Raw genomic sequence first — 17,218 nt, 5'->3', positions numbered from 1 at the left:
CAGTAACGACTGAGAAAACGAGGTTCGTAAGAGGTATTAATTTTATTATCAGACGCGTTTTGTTAGACTACGGTAACTTCATCAGGGATTTGTTTTACAAGTGATAGTTACATGCTTGTATAAATATACACAAAATGTAAACCATACAACACGTTTACGGATTTACGTTAGGAAACAAGTTACATGCTTTAGCAAGGAGTGACTAGGGCGTGAAGCATGTGCGTGACGTTTTAAATTTGGGGGACACAGATTTAGTACAAAAATCGCCATAGACTGTCGGCGACCACTGGGCTACTCTGTAATCTTGCCATTCTTTTCAACAACCTTTTGGCTAATAACCATTCAAGTTCCGCGAGGGAATTTTTCACGAAAACCGGACGACAAACCGGGAGGCTTGGGTCGAGGCTTGGTAACCACCAGCTGTCATGCGCATTAGACCAACGCGGGAAAGACCGCGGGAAACAAGGAGCACAAACGAAATTGACACATTTTTAATACGTTCTCTTTGTATAAGAGATTAATTCCGGATAGAATGAGTCAGAGGAAGAGGATTCCAAGGGCATTATCGCGAATTGGTTATCCCAAAGCGAATGAGTTTGAAAGGGAGAATTTCGAATGGTTATTCGACTGCGATCGCTCGTTCCTTTCTTGGAGTGGTTTTGCGCTGTATCCATGAAATGATGAAAGGAATGTTCTTTCACCGGAGGAGTTAAAGAGGTTGGTTCATTTATTCGTTAATATGGTCTTACCTTCATTCCAAGGAAAATTAATTTCAATAGGCCTAATTAAGTCTCAGGTAAGCTCTTATTTCTCAGTCGGTGGTCTGCGACAATGACAGCCGTTCTTTTTGTGGATCCAACTCATTTTTGTGCTCCTTAGACATAGTCAACTGTAGATTAACTGTTAATCATGTATTTATCGTCTTTTCCAGTGAGCTTATCAAACATTGATCGTTTTCAGCTAGCGTTCTCGCTTTTTGTGACCACGTCTTTGTTTTCAGATGATCTGGGGCTTCCTGTGCCACATGGTGTCACAGGCCTTCTCCTCTGACCACCCGAAAGTTTGAAACTGCGATGACAGTAGACAGAAAAAGGGTGAGACTGAGGTCTGCGTCAAACGTTTTTTTGCTTTGACCATGGTGTGACTGTAATGCGACTTGGTTTCATACATCGAATTAAATTCAGTTGAACTTAAAACAGAAAAAACTAACAAGTGGTTGTACAAATAAATCCAAGATACACAAGTAACCAAATTAACCAAGTTTTGTATTGTAGTTACACGGTATTCATAATTTATTTAAATTGAGTTTGGCATGACAGTAGCACAATGTTTGAAAGCAAGTCATAAGCACCACAGAGCTTGCCTTGCTTCACGCCAGGGTGTATCGTGTATATTCCATGCCAGGGATATGCCAAGAGTTTTGAAGTTCCATGCCAAGCGCCCACCAAAGCACCTACACCAGTGAAATGTCCAGGCTCCCTACTCTTTATGCTAATGCCTAGGAGGTAATCTTACTACCTTTGCCTTTAATACCACTTTATGTCAAAGACCAACTATCGTGTGTTAGTAAGTCAACCAATTTGGACACCCACACTGAAGATCTTTGTGTAACCTACAAAAAATGCAGCCTGGGCTACACGTGCGGCATTGACTTGATTTGGGTTCAAATGTCATGCTACTGCTAAATGCGATCAATTTTGTTTGGCAGAGCAGCAGCATAACGTTTGAAAAGGAGCTGTTATTTCTTTCCTTCCTAATGTATGACTCGACCTTGTTAATTTTTTGGTACAAGGTAGGTTTAAAGATCTGCTGGTTGATCAGGAGCGTACATTCTTGGTATAACTAGAGTTGATAAACAGTGATGAAGGGTTGCAAATAAGATAATTATTTTCCTGTTCAGTTTTAGCAGGGTGTTTTTCCAATTGACTTGACTTTCAGAAATTCAGAAATTTTTCCTGGGCTTGTTACACTGTAATCATTTGGGCTTTGAAATTTATACACGTTTGTCATACAAGTGTCTTTAAAAATCATTCAAACTCCCCATGTCAATAACTTCCTCACATTAATGCGATTTCTGTAGAATGATCAAGTTGTCAAGACGCTATATCAGTGTTGATGCAAGACGAGGAGCAGTTCTCCATGGCCAGTGAAACTTCAAGGTAAAAGTACACAAATAAAGACAAAGATGACATACATTTTCCCCCCATTTTTTTGTGAGAAACATCTGTAATTACCTAGTTCTAAAAGACTTTGTTATTGAAGAAGTGCATAAGTGTTACTTCCTGCCTTCTGTGGAAGGGGACAAGGGAAAGAGCCAGAGGGAGGGCAGGGTGGAGGCTTCATGTATAACACCAGAAAAAATGAATTAAGTTTTAGTTTTGTCTACTTACTTAAGTAAATTTTCTTCATTTTCTTGATAATGATGACAGGATGTCATCGAAACGTCGAAATCTCTCCGCGTTAGTTTTTCTGCTAAAGTCAAGGAAGGTCATGTTTTATATCATTGTTCTGAATTCAAACCTGCAGATTTACATTGTAAGATAGACTTTCAGCATTAGACTTCACATTCTTTTTGAAAGCACACTTAGTATATTTAAACAAAAAAAGAAATGTTATGGTGTGGCATTACGTGGTAACGACTCTTGATGGGCCCAAATTCAGATGTTTGCCAACGTCATAGCATGCATGACTACAAACAATGAACAAAGAATCTGAAATATTATGATGCTCTCACAATAAGCTAAGTGAGGATAGACAAAACCATCCTTCACTGAATACATGGACAAAACCATGTTATTGTTCTCAAACAAGTTCTTTCAGAAATGTGTACTATTGACCTCAGTCGGTGGGGGAATTGTCACAAGGACCTGCTTAGCTTATAAACTTGCAAGTCAACAGCTTTACTTTATAAAAAGGTAGTTTCCCCCGAAAAGGGGTCAGTCCTCTTTGTACTGCTGGGTGAACCATGAGAGTCTTTATTAAATCAGCCACAACAATTACGTGCGACTTTACAATCAATAATCAATCACATCCAGAGGCTGAGATCGGATGTCAGCCTATATACAAGGCACCTCTGGCTGCCACCTCAGTCCATATGTGATCTCACCCCACCCTCCCCAACACACACAGAGACCAGACCACAACACCGAGAACTACGTCCCCTACTCTTTACGAACAGTGAGTGGGTTCTTTAACGTCCCACAGAGTTATTACGAACAAGGGTTGTGAGACGGGACCTACGGTTTATTGTCCTTATCCGAGAAGACTAGAAAGTCTAACCGTTTGCAGATGTCATTACAAGGGCAGCACTTTCTCCTCGGTTATTTTAAGACCCTGAGTGGTGGTCCGGCCAGGGTTTGAACCCACGACCTCACGGGAGCTGGGACATGCATCCAATGAGAGGGACATGCATCCAATCCAGGTGGGAGTTATAGTAGCAGTACTCATAGTTGGGTTAAGCTCCAGTAATGTGCGCTAGCTGTAGCTTGTGTGCGACTATACCTCCCTTTTTACCATTTTCACTGAACAAATTTGGCACCTGATAAGGTACATGTAACTAACTCGGTGAATTAAAAAGAAGTATATTGTTCTGTTTTCGCAGATGAACTCTGCCTTAGAGAGTTTGGAAATTATGTTCTTTCTCTGACATGGTAGCATTGTATGCAGGACAAGGAGGTAGGTAAACAAACTAGGTAAGAACTTGTCTAAAAAAAATATAATATTCTTGAAAATACCCAGTTAGCGCCTGCATAATGCCTTTCTTCATCTTCATCTTGACCCCCCTATTCCTCCTTCCCTCCCCCCCCCCCCCCCCAACAAAAAAAGAAAAGAAGAAGAAGAAGAAGGAGAAGAAGAAAAATGCCTGCAGGAACGTCATTGTCTATTGAAGAAGACTGGGCAGAAATGTCTACCCCCCACCCTCAAATACCAACTAATATAACAAAAGCATGGAGGTATTCCTCACTTTTAAATTTTTTTTGCATTGCATTTTTATTTTGCCATATTACACACATTACAAATTACAATACAAAACACAAGTTTTTGAGTTAAAGGTAAACAAATGGTGAGCAAAATCTAAATGAAACCACAAAGCTTAATTTGCAGTTATTGCAAATTAACGACCCAAAGAAATACTTCCGTACTACATTTTCACCACTCACCAGAGTACCCCCCCCCCCCCCCCCCAGGAGTCACTTTAGGTAGATGTCATTAATGGTGAAAACCATAAGCAAGCGTCAGCTTGACAGGTCTTACATTTAAGTCATTGCCAACTGATTAGTTCAATAGTTATTGGTTGGGTACCAGACTTTGGAGCGGGATGCCTAAGGTTCAATAAAAATTTCCCAGCCCGGATCAACACTCAGTGTCTTAAAATAACCTTGTATCTCAAGTTTGTTCATTCACTTTATCCTGTTTCACAGTCATAAAAATGACTAATAACAGCAGCCATCTGCACCTACATAAGCTGACATCCAGTCCTATTTTCCCAGTAAAATAATGTAAAATGGACACCTCTGTTGCTCGAGGCCCTGCCAGGGGGGAGTCCCTTGTTGCTTGTCTGAATTTTAAAATGTCCCGTGTCGGTGTTTTGTCAGTGCTTCATGTCGCTGTCGGAAATTTAATGAAAATAGTTTGTCCTTGTCGAAATTTAAGGTTAGGAAAAACGGTGTGTGATGCGGAAAATAGATCGCGAGCCGAGGTTCTTTATCATCTCAGACCCACACACGCTTACATGTACCTTGTGAAAAGGTCTGCTAATAATGCAAAACAATGGTAAAAAAGTATATGTAATCACCGTTCTTTGTCATTAATTCTCGGCCTTATTTGTCACGGTTGGAGTTTTGTCGAGGAAAAGTTTTCTTTTGTCGTGAATTTATTTCATGCGCTGTTGCTACTTTTTGGGCCATGTCGCTTGTCAGAATTTACCCTGGCAGGGCCTCTTGCTTGCTCGTCCAGACCAGCATCATCATCATCAAGCAATACCTTGTTGTCCCCACACCAGGGCTGCAAATAACGGCCGGTAAACGGACAATGTCCGGTCAAAATCGGGTATTGACCGGACAAATCCTTGGATTGCCGGACATCTTGTCCGGTCCTTTACAGACTCGTTCAGAGAAATTTTCTATTTGATAATCACGAGGGACAACATTCATGTTTCCGAAAGAAAAAACAAACGAATATAAAACTAGACAAATTAGTGGTCGAGAAATTCTCGGTAGTCGCAAACTTCCACGATGTCATCAAGTCCTGTCGCGACCGCAGATCATCGTGTCTTTCGTTATTTTATTTACTTTAAGTGTTCCCAATTAGTATAGGGTTTTACCTTTGGTTATTTACCATGATTGACTCTTAAATAAAGTGATTGATTGAATGATCGGAAAGCGCCCTCAAGAAGAATAATATTGCTGCACCGAGAATACTCCACGTAGCATTTGCTGCAAAGTGCGAAAAGCGAACAAACCATACGTTACTTCCGGCACACCCTGCAAAACATGCTTGGTTACTAAGCTTTCTGATAATTTCATCGCTCGATGCAACTCAAAAATGGAGCGTATAACACAAAAAGTGGAAGAATAAGGTTGTCTTAAAGGGGTTCTAAATGGAAGAAAGTCAGCGAGCGCAACAACTGTAACTGGAATAAGAAGCCATGCATTTAATACAATTACATACAGTGCCGAATATCGAAACCTTTCGACGATATAAGTGTTTCTTGTTTATGTTTACATTTCAGTTAGCTTCTTTCTTCAAATTAATTAAGAGATCGATTGAACCCTTCAGCTTTCCGGTGAGGGTAAAAGACGGAATGAGTTTGTGGAATGGTATGTGGAATGGCGTGCGGAATGGCATAATTATGCGAAATATGATTTACGCGGGGAATAAATTAACTGAGAAGCGCATCCCGTTTTCGCGCCAAATAGCAGCAGCTTTTTTGATGCTGCGGACTCTTGCTAAATATTAACAACAATTCGAGGATTTGATCGTCTGATTGTTGATTTGGAAGAAGTGAGGGTAAAGAAAGCGATGAAAACTGTTTATAGTTTTCGCATTCAAGGAACTATGAGTAAATCCGTAGTAAATTGAATTTCATGTTCACTTTACTCCATGCGACTTCGGTTGACAAAAATAACGTGGCAGCGTGAAGTCTTCTCAGGACAAAGATTGATCCTTTACCGAGGGCAAATAATAAACATTTTTTTCTTTTTTCTTTTTAAACCCTCGGTAAAAGATCAATTCTCATACCCTGTATGCTCGATGATTCATTTATCATGAGCGGGAAAATGAACAACAATTTGACCAAAATGCATTTGTGATAAGAATAGTTTCACAACCTTTCACACAACCAGTGTCGATAATTAGACACCATACTTGTCATCTGCTTTTTTGCTCGAGGGATTTTTCGCTTTTAAATCTCATTTTAGGTTGGGACGTCTGGCACTGAAAGACCTTAATTAAAGACGGATATGTTTATTTTCGATAACGCGTAACTGAACTACAGCTACCTGAATCGCCGTATTGAATAGCTAGGTAGCAAGCTCAGCAGCTCAACAGTGACTTGTGTACTCGTCGCTCGACGAAAATGTAAGGTGAGAAAAAGTAGAACATATTTTTCCCATGAGTTGTACAAATTGTAACCGTCAAAGAGTCTGATAAAATGACCGAGTTTAAATTTAAAATTTCTCACATAATAGTTTTGGCCTTGGACTGATGTTATTTCTCCAGTCTGGTGTTGCTTTTTGTCTAGGCTACTCGCTGCCACGTTCTTTTTGTCAACTAGAAATTTAATTTATTCTTAGTTCCTTGAATGCGAAACTTCATCGATTTCTTCACTCTCACTTCCTAACCAGCGATCAGACGTGGTCTATCCCAGGCGTATATTTTCTAATCCTCGATCTGTTGTTTGGTTGTTTAGTAGTCCGCAACATCAAAAAACTGCTGCTCTTATAAAATTGGCGCGAAAACAGGATGCGTTCTTCAGTTAATTTATTCCCCGCGTAAATCGTATTTTGCATAATTATGCCATTCCGCACGCCATTCCACATACCATTCCGCAAACTCTTTCCGCCTTTTACCCTCACCGTCAGCTTTCATATATTCTTCACATGCATGCTGTTTGTTCTGGGTATCTCGGGATGGTCAAAGAAACTTGGGTTTCTTAAGGACGGTGCCTACTAAAACAATGATATTTTGCATGATTTAATATAATTACTTTGTACAGTATATCTTAGCAAGGGTTGTTTGCTTGTTTCAGGGATATTTAGCTTCAATTTGGAAAAGAATGCCATACATTGTTTCCTTAATCAGCCTTACACTATAACGCTGGTTAGAATAATAATAATAATAATAATAATAATAATAATAATAATAATAATAATAATAATAATAATAATAATAATAATAGGGGTTTGATTAGAAGTTAAAATCTGAGCCTGTGATGCCATGATTCGAAAATTTGAGCATGCAACACCATAATCTAGAGATCCGTGAATGAGACTTTCACAGCACTCTGCTCCTCATACTAGAAATTATTTCTTGATAAATTGGAACCGGTTGATTTACACTAAATTTTCGGTTGGCTTGCGAGACTACGAGACTCAAATTTCAAAATACGAGATTCCGAGACTTGCTTTATTTTTACGAGCTCAGAATAACAAGACTCTAGACAGTTTGAGACGCCCAGATTTTGAGACTCGCTAAAAATTTGCCAAGACCCATCATTTTTCAAGGACCATTCTATGCCCATACTGAGGTGCAGCATACTATACTTTCTAAGAATTCTTTTGTGATTGTGGCATGCAAAGTAGATAAACGTGTAGGTATTGGGGAGCTCAACCACATAACGTACCAAAAAAATCTGGATGTAAGCCCCTGTGAAAATGATACCCCACTCCTGCCAAAATTTGGTGCAAGCATCCTTCCAATTATAAACACTCCAAAACATAAGCCCATGAACGTTTAAAGTTAGCTGTTTTTGTAATGTTGTTGAGTCATAAATCAGACTGGATCATAAACACAATTCATTTAATTGAATGACACAAAAGTTCAGTGATTGAGAGCACATGGTGAACTTGCCTCACTGTGAGGGCTACTGGGATTTTATTGTAACACCAAAATCATTTAACAAAATTAGCTCCCCAAAAGCAAGCCATCTCAATAATAAGCCTCACCCTCCCCCATCCCGCTGCCCTCCCCCACCCCCCTCAAAAAAAATTTAGAATGAATTGATTTCTTCAATGTCACTTTCTTTTCATTCATTCATTCATTCATTCATTCATTCATTCATTCATTCATTCATTCATTCATTCATTCATTCATTCATTCATTCATTCATTCATTCATTCATTCATTCATTCATTCATTCATTCATTCATTCATTCATTCATTCATTCATTCATTCATTCATTCATTCATTCATTCATTCATTCATTCATTCATTCATTCATTCATTCATTCATTCATTCATTCATTCATTCATTTTTTGCCATTTACCAGAAATACAACAACAGAAATACATTAAAGATAATAAACAATATTCCTACTACATGTACTACAATATTTCAATATTCTTCAAATGAAAGATCTTTTGAATGAATTTTCTTTCTTCTTTTCAGGCTTGGAAATACAATAGTACAAGTACAGTTGGTGTGCACAGCAAACATGAAGGACACTTAAGTACTGGTAATCTCTTCTTAATATGCTTTCCTTTTGACTGAGTGGCATTATGACAGCATTTCGATAGAAATAACCTGCCTACAGATGTACACCTTTTTGATCACATATCCCACTCTTGACCAGGCTAGGCATGCTGAAGGCATAGAAGCAACATCACTAACAGTGTAATAGCATATGCAACAATGTTTTTCACATCCAAAACTCTTGGTATACATACAACTTGCAAGAGAGAAAATGTTTGATTGTGTTGTTCCTATTTGATATAAAATGCTCTCAGTCTTCTTTTGTCAATGCCAGCTAAATTGTATTTTTACAAAAGTAATGGGAAAGAAAAGTTTTTTTCTCACCCAAACTACATGCGCCTACTCTGAAGCTTTCGTTTGATTGTTTTTTTTTTGTCGAAAGTTTTTCGGTTGCTATTTTGGACGAAGTGTTAAATTATATATATTTAATTAATTCATTGAAGAGCTTGGTTAAACCAAGTTATGCTCCAATAACATGTCCCCCAACCTCAGAAAAATAAGCCCTGGGTTTATATTTGGAATTTGATATGGAGGTGATCTCTTGGAATATGCTACAAGAGGCAAGTTTCAAGGTCTGCTCCAAACACCCTGCTGATACTTATATTACCTCGTTCCTGTTATGACGCACTTCCCCTGTAAGTGGAATACAACCTTATGTTACCTCTTATTCGTTGTCATTAAGGACAGTGCCTACTTTTGTTACTGGCATATGCTCTGCGCATCTCGAGATCCTCGAGTTTCCGTATGGGTTGTGCCTACTAACACAGGGATATTTTTGGGCGGTTAAAACTATGCGGAGAAAGCAGAACTTACAAGTGCTCTTGGTATCCAAAAAGAAAATTGGGGGTAACCATGCATTTTTCAGAGATAATAATGCTTTAATTTGGAAAAATAAAACGTCATACATTGCTTTGTATTTTACTGCTCTTTAGAATAATTGTTACTTAATTATCTCTAAGAAATGCGTGGTTAACCCCAATTTTCTTTTTGGATTGCAGCAGCCCGTGGTAAGACCTGCTTTCCCCACATAGTCATAAACCGGGTAAAAATACTTCGGTATTAGTAGGTACCGTCCTTAAGAAAAACCTGTTGTGTGCCACTTTGTGTAACTAGCAATTGAAGAATCTCCAAAGACTCATAAGCAAGCTATATTTCAGATTTATTTGTAATATGAGTGTGGTACTCGAGGGAACCCATGTCATGATCCATGGACGTTTTTGCAATAACCTGTTTTTCACGTCATTTCACTAGCCCGTAAACTCCTTATAATATATTTGTTTCACCATCTTTCAATGTATCAGTGAAGTTCTACCTGATTCCCATTACTATCGATAGTAATTCCTAAGAATTACACACCCTCTGAATGTTGCTTTCTCACCCCCAACCCCCCCCCCCCCCCCCCCGTTAAAAAAGTGATAACTGCTCCTTTACTAAAAGATTTGTTTTTCAAATATCTTTATCCCGTTTCTTTATACCTTTATCCATTATTTCATTTCCCGAACATTTTCCGGTTATCAAATTTCATTTTCTTATTATATCTCTCAGTTAGTACGCGTGGTGTGATTGGCCAATTTTGCGGGCCGTATTTAAATAGTGCACGGCCCGCTAAATTTGAAAGTTTCCTTTCCCGCGCCCGATTAACCTCAGAGATATAATAAATATCTTACTAACCTCGTTTTCTCGGTCCGTAAGTTACAGATCCTCGTTTTTTCCTCGTTTTTTTCTTTTTTTCGGTTCGGTTCGTAACTTGTAGGACGGACTTCGAACTCGGTTAGTTGGAGGTAATATTAATTTTGTGCCCAGTCAACGCCAGTGTCGGCCGATTTTATCCGAAAAGAATCGAAATCGAGGTTTTTTAATTGCATTTGAATTGCAGATTATTACTAAATTATTCGTCTTTTTTTTTCACACCTATCACCAGCACGAGGAACGTGAAACCAAGATGTCCAACAGCAAAACCTAACTCCGTCCTTATACTAACTAGTTTCCTGGACAAGATAACTCAAAACGGTAATTTCATGGAGTTCCGTCCATATCGCCACGACAGACTTCTCTTCATTGCCGTTTTAAGCTCTAACGTGTCTTGAACCGATGGTCGGAAACCTACGGCTTGCGAAGATATTCAACATGGAAGTCCAGTATTCGCGATTCGAACTTGAGGTATTTACTCTAGATCACTTGTTTCATCTTGTTTTCCTCGCAAAGCACTTTGTTAATTATAAGTATTTAGTGTTTTATCTCCTGAAACGTGACGTGGAGTAGGTACAGTGTAGATAGTGTTGTTCCTAAGAGTTGGTGGTTTTAGACAGTGACGCTTCTATCAAGTACTGAGCACTGAGGCAACGGCAAAGAGTATTGCTATTTCCCCTGGGTTAGTAGCTATTGCGTCTCAGTGTTAAGTCAGTAGCATATTTGATTCAATGAATTGCCGAACAAATCAATAGGTGATTTAAGAAACCACGACGGCAACCCCAACGAAAACTTCGCTTGAAAATATAAGTTCTCGTTACTTGTACTACTTAGCGATTATTCTGATTCGTTCAACTTGTACAATGTGGCCGAACTATCCGGTAACAGAACAGGTGGGAGCGGCGTTTTAGTTAAGACAGAGAATGAAATATTTACCGTCATTTGCTCACGTTCTCCACAAAACCTTTGGGCATTTCGCGTTGTTGATTGGCCAAGAACGGAGAAGAAATATGGATGAATCGGTGCTTCTTTTCAGACTTAACTATTTCAATACCCATACAGATACCTTTAATTGAGCGTGTTCACAAGCGCAATATGTTGCTTACTTAAGAAATAAAGAATTATTATTTTTTATTTAGATACAGGAGTTGTTGTGATTGACCGGCGGACACATGCATTTCCAGGGAGACAGAATTCCTTTGATCTCGGGTGAGTAGTTTTCTTTGTTATCTTCAGAAACATTTTGTGTGCGCGTTAGAAACTGGCAGATTTTCTTGAAAAACGATATATTAATTACTTTTCAATAATGGTTTAATTTACAAAATAAACAGCGGAACTCTAGAAAAAATAAAATAAATAAATAGAACTCCTCCCACACCACCCCTCCTCGCCCAATCACATCACAGAATCAAACTGAATGGAAATGAATAAGAGGAAGAGTGATTTGCAGGGGGGAGGGAGTGGGGGAGTAAACATTTCTTCACGCTACTATTATTTCCTTGTATGCAGATACCATACACAGAATGACTCCATTTGGACCTTTGTAAGGCTAAACAGAGACGCAACTTCGGAATAAAGGTCTTTTTAAAAGGTGAGATATTATTATTAGCTTCTCGCTTGCAGTGTGCTCAGAGTAATAAGTTCTCCGTAGATTACTTTTATATTATCAACTGTTTGAAGTTTTAGTCAGTGTTATACGCGTATTCGAACAAAACTGAAACTTTTAATACCAGACGAATTTTTCACAATGCCAATGTTTCTTTCAAATTGCAATCCGGTTTTTATTTGTTTTTCGAAAACATATATTGCTTAATTTCATTTTATTAATAGATTTTTTTCTATCTTGGATTTTAGTTACAAGTTTCATTTACAAGTCAAGAGCCAGCAACTAACATCAGTGAACAGATTGGATTGGACTGCAACCTACGGACGGTGGACTGCACGAATCAGTTGGCCATAAGGTTCAATTATTGAAAACGTTAGCTTAATTACGTACTTAAAATTCTTGGTTCAATTGTCAAAACCCAGATTAAAAGTTAATCCAGGTTATGGCTTTGGTTTCACTTGCCAAAAACGGTTACAAGAAGCTTTTCAAAATAATAATTAAAAAAAAAGCGTTGTACAATTCCCATTTGTGTATCAATTTAAGGTAAACAAATCGATCTAAAAATGAAATACAAGAAAAAGGTAATGTTGAATTCAAAATTGGAACTTGTTCTGGATTAACATGATCGCGGTTTGAACGCTTGAGCCATTGTTGTCATAGTTTCATTTATAAGAAGGTCTGACTGAGAGTGCTTGTTCTCAATTCTCGGATAAATCAGGTACAATTCAACTCATTTGTCAGCCTAAAGTTTATCTCTTCACTCCGGGAGAAAACAAAGAGAAGTGCTACTCCACAGATTCCATTTGAATGGTTGCACTTTAGGGTTTCATTTGCATTCCATAGAAACATTAATTTTTCCACCAATTCAGACTTCATGTTTAGAACCAACTTGTACCGCATAACAAACAGTACCAAAGGAAAGTACTGCTCAGTAGCTTTCATCTGAATGGTCACACTTTAGGATTTCATCTACAGACTCAAAAGTAAGAACCGTCTTGTTCAGCATAATACGCATTGCCACTGGAAAGTACTTCTCAGTAGCTTTCATTTGGGTGGTCTTACCTTAGGATATTATCCACAGACTGAAAACGTAGAACCATCCTGCACAGCAAAATAAACAGCACCACCGGAAATTATTGCTTAGTAGCTTTAATTTAGATGGTCACACTTTAGGGTTTCATCCACAGGCGCAAACGTTAGAAAGTACTGCTCAGTAGCTTTCATTTGAATGGTCACATTCGAGGACTTCATTCACACACGCAAAAGTTAGAACCACCTTGTACGGCATAATAAACAGCACCACAGGAAAGTACTGCTCAGTAGCATTCATTTTTTAGCATTCAAGGACGTACACTTGGAGAGTTCATTCTCAGACTCAAAGGTTGAATTGCATGGCATGGCCTGTAGGTTCACTCTGGGAGTGAAACGGTAACGGAACATTCAGGCAAAATTCGCGAGACTAGTTCTATCATTGGAACAGGAAAAATATTCTTAGCTACATGTTTAAGGGAAAGAACGAGAACCAAATCTCAGATAATACTCAGACCTTTTTATAAGAAGATATTTTGCGATAGCTGTAATGCTATTCATAGTCACCTTGGTGCCTTTGATTTTCGCGGTGATTTAATTTTCCCTCATTTTGCGATGAATAAGAAATTTTGCGATAAGCAGAACTATCCAAACAAATTATCACTGATGGCAGCCAAACAGCAGAAAAGAGGAAAGGCATAGGGTCGGGGGAGGGGGGAATGGCAAAGCAAACGACGAGAAAATGATGTTGCAGACAAAATCGAGCCAGGCTAACTATAAACAATACAAACAAGAGTGTGGAATAAAACCTCGGAACAAATAGGACGGGAAAAAGACAGTAGACAAAACGGTGACATGAAGAAAACGAAATCTATAGAGAAACGATATAAAGACAAAGATGGAAAGACGATCGTAGAGATATGAGATAATCGAGAAAACGTTCAGTGAACTAAAATACAAAGAAATTTGACATTTAAGAGGAAAACTGTAACGTTCTAAGAGCAACATTTGCGGATAAAAACGAAAGTGCCCGTCCGTGAAAAACTGTAAAGAAAACGAGAAAGAAAACAAAATCCATAGCCTTTAGAGAAACTGAAAAAAAAGAACAAATATGGAGCAACAAAGAAACGGTATCACCGTATGGCAAAGAATTGCAGAGGAGATCACTAAACAAACAAAGCCTTCGAAAGATTGACAGGAAAGGACAGATGCAGAAAAACCTTAGGCCAAAAGTATAGCGTAACGGGACAAATCGTGACAGGAAATCCTTCGATTAAAGCTATAGAGTGACAAGAACGAAAAAGACGGAAAAACAAGAACGAATGTATAGGGAAAGAAGAGGACTACGAAGGGTGACAAAGCTAAAATATGCTGAAAACGAAACATGACAGAAACGAGAACAAAACCGGACAAAAGAATTAGAACAAAACTGTAAAGAAATAAGAAAGTTGACTGAAAAGGAGAAACTATAGAGAGACAATAGCAGAACATGACAAGAAGGGAATGAAAAACCTCTAGAGAGACGACAGAAAAACGAAAAGAAAGCTAGCGAGAAAGAAGCACAAACGATGACAGAACATACAACATTTTACCGGCTAAGGATGGCAAGGGAAAGGACAGGAGAATTATTGCAAAAAAGAAAAAGTGAAAAAAAAAAAAAAACAACTCGGAAGAAAAATGAGAACAAAACTTTGCAGAAGAAAGATGATACTTGAAAAAAAAAAAAAAAAAAAAAAAGAAAACTTAAGAAAAACGAGAAACAGAGCAGAAACAAACTGGAAAAGGAAAGCAATATTTTCAACACGTTAGAAAAATGATAGTAAAACTGACAAAACAAAATGAAAACTGTAGAGAAGCGAGAAACAGAACAGAAACAAACAAAAGGAATGCAACATTTTGAAATGGAAGCAATTATTTTCAACACGTTAGGAAAATACATAATTCCATCCGTAAACTGACGATGGCACAGGAGCTGCCGAAACATGTCTTTCAAATGTAAAAGTCTTGTTCTCTTCATTAAGATTATTACAAAACTGCTGCTTTTACGTCCTTATAGTAAAACTAACGGAACAAAAGGAAACCAAAAGAGAAACAAGGCAAACATAACAGAAACAAACAAAAGGAATGCAATATTTTCAACACGTTAGGAAAATACATAGCAAAACCGACAATGAGGTAGGAAAGAGGAGAGACAAAAAGCGATGACGGAAAAAACGATAACACGTGTAAAAAGAAATGAGAACAGTAATTAGAGCAACACAACTAAGAACAAAACATGACAGAAGATTGGTAACAACTTCAGAGAACCAATAGCAAAACATGACAGAAGTAAGAATGTAAACCGCTGGAGAAACGTCCGAAAAAAAGAAAGAAGAAGAAGTAGAAGAAGCAAAATGTGGCACACACACAAAAATCTTATCAGAAAGGTGCAGTTGACGATAGAGAGATTAAGAATCGCGAATTCACGTGAGATTCGCGTTTATGTTTTCTTGAAATGAAGAGTACAAAGATAAGAATAGTGCAAACTAATTCTGGCCTTTGTTGTTAACGCAAAACTACTCGATTTGACAGAGAAACTGAAAACAGCAAGCGGCAAATATAGGATAAACATGGTCACGTGGTCGTATCCCACGTTTGCCGTAAACGTCATTCTTAACCTCTCTAATGGCAAAGAAAACGACAGTAGAACAACAGAAAAAACAACAAAAACGGTGAAAACAACAACAAAAAAAAAAACAACAACAACAACAGAAAAGCAAAACTGTTGAGAAGAAAAAGCAAAAGACGCTTTGAAAGAACAAGGGGAAAGCTATTGTTCGTATGCATGTGACGTCATAATTTTCTAAAATCCAAAACTAAAGAGCCTCCAAAGTTTTTATCCTCGTCAGGCATAAGAGGCCGTATATTTATATCTGTTTACAATTTTACAGCTCCATAGCGCCCTTCGTTTGGAAATCAGAGCAGTTTGAATTTCACGATTATGGAATTGCGTGACAAAGAGCTACGATCGCCTTTGTTGAAAAATATATGCTTATCTCATTATTTTCAGCCTTTTAGAAGTAAGAACATTAGAGAAAGTGCTTATGTAAGTGGTTTTGGTGTTCAGTACTGCTAATCAGTTGCTAGATAGCCAAAGTAAGTTCAAGATGTTAAGACTATTTTTCGGCCGCCATATTGGTGTTCCGCGGAGATACACCAAGATGGCGGATCCATACTGGGCTCTGTTAATTTCTGCAAAACATTACGACGGATATCTGACGTTTGGGGAGACGTACAGGTCTAAAATTTGGAGAATTGTCTCCTTTAGTCATCCTCTATAATATCACAACTTCACAACTTTTTCCACTGGATGGTTTTTGATTAATTTTTTCACTGCGTGACAGTGCATACCAGCAATAGAGAAACGAGGCAAATGTGACAAACAAACATTAATGACGTGGCAAGCATTCATGACAGACATCAAAACTATTGGGCCGCTAGGCAAACATTAGGGCATAATGGCCCGAAATCCCCAAAGCTTTGACAGAAGAAAACTTTAACCGTTTGCAAAAAGAGTCAAGATGCCCGTAAGTAGATGTTTCGGTATTTCCTCCAACCTTTCAGATTTGGTAAAAGGGAGGGTCAGCATCGAAGTGAAATGTTTATTTTTTGACGAGAGAATGTTTTGTCTAGCAAAGCTTCTGATTTTGGTAGGTTTGTCGACCATTTTGTAACTGGTTGTAGCAAAACTACTGGAAACGTAACAGATACAAAACAAAACATGACAGAATCGAATACGAAGAGCAAATTTACTAACGGTGGCTGAGAAAAGATGCAAATATGATGATTAACCGCCAGAGTAAAACATCGCTCGACAGTTCTAGAGCTTGAAATGTTAAAGTATAGCGGTTTGCTAGCCATGCAAATAAAAGGTTAGGATTCTACCGCAGTACATTCAGTAATAGCATACATTCACACAGTTCCCTTTAGGCTTAATTAATGATCCGTCTTTGGCGTGCTTGATTTTATGCGCGAGGCATAATTCTCGTTAAACCAGATTGTGACCACTGCGAAAAAAAAAAGGCATCAGGGTTATTTAATGTGGAATTGAAGTCTTAAAAAGCTTATGAGACAAGACCCGTGGTGGTGTGGGTAGTTGTAATACATTCTAATTATTTTTATCTAAATTAAAAAAAAAAAAAAAAAAAAAAAAAAAAAAAAA

At 38.1% G+C, this 17,218-nt stretch overlaps 1 long non-coding RNA gene across 6 annotated transcripts; it reads left to right on the top strand.

The window, feature by feature from the left end:
• The first annotated feature begins 252 nt into the window (after positions 1–252).
• On the top strand, positions 253–14,792 carry LOC146449079 (uncharacterized). Of its 6 annotated transcripts, none has more exons than XR_014860780.1 (9): positions 253–717; positions 2,081–2,159; positions 3,205–3,421; positions 3,602–3,675; positions 8,610–8,676; positions 10,615–10,703; positions 11,522–11,591; positions 11,892–11,973; positions 12,237–14,792. It is a non-coding gene; the product is annotated as an uncharacterized LOC146449079 (long non-coding RNA). The 6 variants fall into 6 exon arrangements; XR_014860779.1 differs by having other exon boundaries at positions 10,615–10,853; XR_014860776.1 differs by lacking the exon at positions 10,615–10,703.
• The last annotated feature ends 2,426 nt before the right edge of the window (positions 14,793–17,218 follow it).

The sequence above is a fragment of the Pavona decussata genome, unplaced genomic scaffold (genome assembly GCF_977016875.1).
Source record: "Pavona decussata unplaced genomic scaffold, jaPavDecu1.1 SCAFFOLD_657, whole genome shotgun sequence".
NCBI lineage: Eukaryota > Metazoa > Cnidaria > Anthozoa > Scleractinia > Agariciidae > Pavona > Pavona decussata.
Note: the sequence above shows the minus strand (reverse complement) of the source record. Positions and strands in the feature narration are given on the sequence as shown.